At 41.0% G+C, this 6,233-nt stretch overlaps 1 pseudogene; it reads left to right on the forward strand.

Moving 5' to 3' along the window:
• Positions 1-4,526: 4,526 nt before the first annotated feature.
• Positions 4,527-4,964, forward strand: LOC102844195 (annotated as a pseudogene).
• The last annotated feature ends 1,269 nt before the right edge of the window (positions 4,965-6,233 follow it).

Below are 6,233 nucleotides of genomic sequence, written 5' to 3' on the forward strand. Positions count from 1 at the left end.
AGCTTTGAACTATGATGTTGAAGAAGAGCACTGAACTTCCCATGAATGGCCAAAAGAACAAATAGATATGTCTTGGAGAGAGTACAGCTGAAGTGCTTTTTGGAGGCAAGAATGATGAGATTCTGACTCACATACTTTGGAAATGTTGCTAGGAGGGGCTATTCCTTGGAGAGGGGCACGCACGATGCTGTAAAAGGTGGGTCGGCAAAGGAGAGGAAGACCCTCAGTCATATGGATTGACTGCCACAATGGGCTCTTGTGTGTCAGGACATGTGAGGATAGCACAGGACAGAATAGAATTCAGATCTGTTGTTCATAGGGTCGCTATGAGTGATACTAGATTTGACAGCACCTAATAATAACTCAGGAGAGAGAAGAGCAGCTAAACAGTATGGACTCTAGTTCAATAGCAAGACTATGGAAGCAATCAGTCAAGGGAGCAGGAATATCTCTGTTATGATTGTTGTATAGTGACTATGACCCATAGTGACCCTATGTAAAATGGGTCTCTAACCCTTGCCCTATCCTGAACCACCCTCACCATTTCTGATACACCTGAACCCATGGCCACAGTCACTGTGTCAATCTATATCATCATCATCCAGGGTCTTCTTCTGTGCTCACCCTCTGTCCTTCCAAGAATAATGTCCTTCTCCAAGGACTGGTCCCGCCTGGCAACATGCCCAACATATGTCAGAAGGAGCTTCAAAATTCTTGCCTACAAGGAGTAAATTGGTTTCACTCTCTCTAGAACAGACCTGTTTGTTCTCTTAGTAGTACATATATGTTCAATACTTTTCTCCAGCACCACAACTCAAAGACATCAATTTTTCTTCTATCATCTTTATTAATTGTCCTTTTTTCAGATACATAAAAAACAACTGAAAAGACCATGGTCTACATCAGGCATACCTTAGTCTCTAGACTGACATCATCGCTCTTTAGCACTCTGAAGAGGTCTTTGACAGCAACTCATCTTTTGATTTCCTCACTGCTAGTGTCAATAGTGTTAATTGTGGATCCAAGCAAGATGAAATCATTAACAACCTCAATGTTTTCTCCATCTATCATGATACTCTCTATTGGCCTAGTGATGAGGATCTTTGTTTTCTTGATGTTGAGATACAGTCCATACTGAAGGCTGCAGTCTTTGACCTTCTGCAGCAGACTCATCAGGTCCTTCTCAATTCAGCAAGCAAGGTTGCGTTATTTGCATAACACAGGTTGTTGATGAGTCTTCCTCCAATCTTGATGTCATATTCCTCCTCACAAACTCCAGCCTCCTGAAAGATGTTTGACATATTGACTGGAATGGTAAGGAGAAACGATACATCCCTGATGTAATCCTTCCTTAATTTTGAACCATGAAGTGTTCCTTTTGGACTCAGTTTTCTGAAGAACAAGATGAAAGAAAAGAATAGAAATTTAAGTTTGAAGCAAAGTTTTTTTAAATAATTGTAGTTATAGACATACAGGTTTCTCAGGTCTAGATTTCTGCTCTTTCATGAGAGAAGGAAGAGGGAAAGAGAATTAAGTGGTAGAATAAATGAATAGAGGGAAAAAATGTACATGACATTTAAGGGAGATATATACAGAAAGAAATTAGTATATTTAATTTAGAAAAGTGCTTGTCTTCCCCCCCCCCCTTTAAGGCATAGATTTTTATTTCCCTTTGGTATTGCTCCCTTGTGGCAAATTGACAGACTCCAAAAAAGGAGAATAAGATAAAAAGAGACGTTAGTGATCACCTCCATTTACTGATTGTGATACTAACAGTTGTGACAAATATTGCCTCATCTATACTTCACCACAGTCCTGTAACAAATGAATAACTATGATGGTTCCTATTTCTAAAAAGTGAGGACGTAAAGTTTCAAAGAGGTAAACTTGCCTAAGTTTCCATTGTCAAGGAAACCTGCTGATAGGTTTCCTTTAGTAGGTTAAGAGTTGGGCTAGAGGGAGGGAGGGGGAAAGGGAGGTAATTGTGCAACAATGAATGAATATTTTTTTAAAAAGTGAACTAGGGGAGGGGTAAGGGAGGGAGAAGGGGTAAAATGTGCAACAATGAATGAATGAAAATCTACCTTTTCTGTAAACTTTCATTAAAATAAAAATGAAAGTAAATTTATTTTTTAAAAAAAAGAGATGGCTGCTGACTCAGAAGTCAGCAGTTCAATCCATCAGCCACACTTTAGGAGAAAGAGAAGGCAATCTTCTCCAGTTAATATTTGTTTTTGTTCTTCTGTATGATCGAGTTACAGCCAGCTCATAGATGACCCTCCAGTGGGTTTTCGGAGGCAGTAAATTTCATGAAAGTTGACCGTCCATCTTTCTTTCCCGTAACAGCTGTTACCTCATACCTTTGCGGTGCCAGCACAATTTCTCACCACTAAGTCAGCAGAGCTTCCTAGTTAATTTTTATACTCCTGGAAACCCAGTAGAGAGTTGCAGCAGTTGTTTTGCTTTGTGTTGGTTTTGATTATTTGTATCAGGACTAGCATGTCTGGTGGTGAGGTTGTAAAAATAATTGTGATAGCTTCCATTGGTGCTGGAGACCAGTTTGAAAGTCATCTACAGGAGCTGGTTCTACAGAAGCTGTTGGCTGGAATTGGTGAATTGTAGGGTGGAATGTTGATTTGCTAAGAGAAGGGAGGCAGTTGTGATAAGGCCTTCTGATTAAAAACTCATGAGGGCAGGCAGGGGCACTGGAGTTTGAAAGGCATCTACAGTGTTCAGTGGAGCTTCCTGATTAAAACAAGCATGGAAGCAGGAATGGCATCCACTTCAGAAAAGGATTCCCTTTGGAAACTCTATGAACAGTGTTCAGGTCTTTTTGTTCATAGGATCGCTATGAGTCATCTAAACTCGATAGCATTTAACAGCAATAACATCGACAACATAGAGAAAGCTTTGCTGGCATAGTGGATGGAAAGTTATGCTACCAAGCCCAAGGTGGGTGATTTTAAACTGTGGCACTCAGGTCTGGTTTAAGTTGTTTTCTGTCAAACAATCTCTAAGTGGTATAGCACTGGTCTGTGCATTGCTGTACAGAGGTAATTCACGGTTTCTGTGATGTTAAACACTGTGACACTGATGTGCCAAGTGCCATAATGGTTACCCATGGTGAACAATGTTTGGTAGGGCTTCCCAATTAAAAGAAGCTTGGAAGCAGGAGTGGCATCCACTTCTGAAATGGCTTGCCTCTGGAAACTCTATGAACAGTGCTCAGGTCTTTCATTCACAAAGTTGTTATGAGTCATCTACGACTGGATGGCACTTAACAACAAGCTTCCATAGATATCCTAGCCATGGAAGCTCTTTTGATTTGAAGGCAGTGTATTTTAACAGTTGAAGCAGGGATTTCAGCTCAAGTCTATTATCTAAAAAGATCATACTGAAAAAGCAAATTCATTCAACAAATATTCATTAAGTATCTATAATATGGTTATACTCCTGAAGATGCTTAAGAATACAAAGGTAAGCAAAAATTTACCTCCCTCCTGCCCTAATTAAAATTTCAGTCTAATGGGTTATATCACAGAAATTAATCAACTGGTCACAAAAAAAGGTCACTTATCGCTATGCAATTTATGATGCTGTACCTCTCAGCCTTTCTGGCTTCACTAACTATAAAATTAGGAATGATAATGATAATGGCCCTGATCTATTAAGCACTTACAGTGTGCCAGACATGGTCCTGAATGTTTTATATTCATTATTTCACTTAGGTCACTATTAACTCTATTGCTGAGATATCTCTGTGCCTCAAAATTAAAGAACACACAGTGATGACAATCGATTATGGGTGGAGTGATTTTGATATTCAAGCTGTGGACATAGGGACCCACAGCTGTGCTTGGAAAGGACACGTTGTGCCTCCTTTAAGCAGTTGTTGTGGAATCAACACTCACAAGCACCCCTTGCACACCAGAGTAAAACTGTTCCATTGGATTTTCAATGATTGCCTTTTTTTTCCCAATAAATTACCAATCTCCCTTTTGAGGTGCCTCTGAGTGGACTTGAACATCCATCTGTTCGCTAAGTAACCAAAGACTTTGCATCATGAAGAGTTCAGTATCTCCCCCTGTCGCTCAGTGGAAACTGATAGGTGTGTGGCTCCCAGTGGATTCCACAACAGTCATTTGGCATCCAGGAAGAAAGCAAGCCTTGAACAACCACAGTGCTCACCATTCCCCGCAGGCCCACCAATCCTCACAATAACGCTTAGACTTGTTATAATGAAGGAAAGGACAGTGAGGTAGAAATAAGCCAAAACCAGCTAAACTTGTCCTAAGATAAACAGTAAATGACAGAGCTTCCATTATAACACACAAATGAATATCTCTGCATTGATGGCAGAGTTCACTGGAAGTAGCTCTGCTAACTCAAAGGCTATATTCTTTGGTAGTTTGATTTACCATTGAACCTGCAGGAGAAGGATGAGTAATCTCCTTGCATGAAGTTCACAGCTTAAAAAACCCAATACAGGCGCGTGGAGAGCCTGGCGCTGCCGGACGGCTGTCACCATGAAGTACAACCCTTTCGTTACCTCAGACCGCAGCAAGAACCGCAAACGCCACTTCAATGCCCCTTCGCATGTGCGCAGGAAGATCATGTCCTTCCCTCTGTCCCAAGAGCTGCGGCAGAAGTACAACGTGCGCTCCATGCCCGTCCGCAAGGATGACGAGTTCCAGGTGGTGCGAGGACATTACAAAGGTCAGCAAATTGGCAAGGAAGTCCAGGTGTACAGAAAGAAGCCTGTCATCTACATCGAAAGAGTGCAGCGTGAGAAAGCTAATGGTACCACAGTGCATGTGGGCATTCACCCAAACAAGGTGAATTCACCAGGCTGAAATTGGATAAAGATAAGGAAAAAAATTCTTGAACGTCAAGCTAAATCTCGGCAAGTTCGAAAAGAGAAAGGCAAATACACGGAAGAACTGCTTGAGAAAATGCAGGAATGAATGCAACCTGAGGAGCAACCGCAGTTTAACTAGATTTCCATCTGAGTATGCGTTCTTGTGACGTTCCAAAACGACCCGCTCATTCAGAAGTTACTATAAGTCTGCCTTTGCAATTTTGATTCCTATTTTTAAGAATAAAAGTTGGAAATATTTTCCCAATTGCAAAAAAAAACCAAAAAACCCCAATACAGGGTTAGCTGTGAGTTGATTCTGCTGTGTGGACAATAAGTTTGCATGTTGTTGGTTTTTAAAATTGGAATAATTAATACCAACCACAACAACAAAAACCATTGTTGTTGATTCATTCTAATTCCTAGTAACTCTGTTGTTGTTATGTACTGTTGAGTCAGAACCTACTCATAGCTGACCCTCCAATGGATTTTCAGAGGCTGTAAATCACACCGAAGAGATTGCCAGCTGGTGGATTGTAACTGCCTGCCTTTGGGTTAACAAAACAACTTCTTATCCACTAAGCCACTAGACTCCCTAGCAGCTCTGTAGGACAGAGTTGAATCATCCCATAGAGTTTCTGAGGCTCTAGTGAGCTGGTGAAAAGGAGCGGACCTGCCAACCTGCAGGCATGCTGTTTGAATCCATCAGATCCTTCTCTGAACAATGATGGGCAATTTTCTCCCAAGTTATTTACTGCCTCTGAAAACTCTCTGGAGGGTCAGCTATGGGTCAATTCTGATAACAAATTTTCCTAGAACAGACTACCTCCTCTGTTTCCTGCAGTGTAGCTGATGTGTTAAAGCTGATAATCTGTGAATTAGCAGCTCTGTACTTAATCCACTGTGCTACCAGAATTCCTTGAATACTTATCAGATAGACAATTGCCTGTCTATGTAGTTCTTTTTCCTATGTTTCACACTTTCCTTTTGGATGGTAAGCTTTTACCCCATAACTTTTTGGCCTTTGTGTCTCTTGCACACAACACACAGAAGAGACTTAATAAATATGGTCTGGAATGGATAAGTATCATATAATTTCTTGACAATTGTTTCTTGGCTTTTCTGATTAAGGTAGAAGTGCCTGTGCAGAATTGTAGGGAAAGAGAGGATGCTTTCTCTCACTTGACTGGATGGTCTTTACACGTTGCTTGAGTTCAACTGAGCCTAAAAGGAAGTACAGGATTCATTGCAGGCAATGAGTGTCTGTGTGAAAATTGCTGCCATCTGGCACACTGTATCAGGCGTGGCCAGTGCTGAAAAATGTGAAGAGGACAATAATACACTCAGGAGCTGCCTCAAGAAGCAAAATCAAATTAAT

Source organism: Elephantulus edwardii, unplaced genomic scaffold (genome assembly GCF_000299155.1).
Source record: "Elephantulus edwardii isolate Elephantulus edwardi_28Jun2011 unplaced genomic scaffold, EleEdw1.0 scaffold00056, whole genome shotgun sequence".
Taxonomy (NCBI): domain Eukaryota; kingdom Metazoa; phylum Chordata; class Mammalia; order Macroscelidea; family Macroscelididae; genus Elephantulus; species Elephantulus edwardii.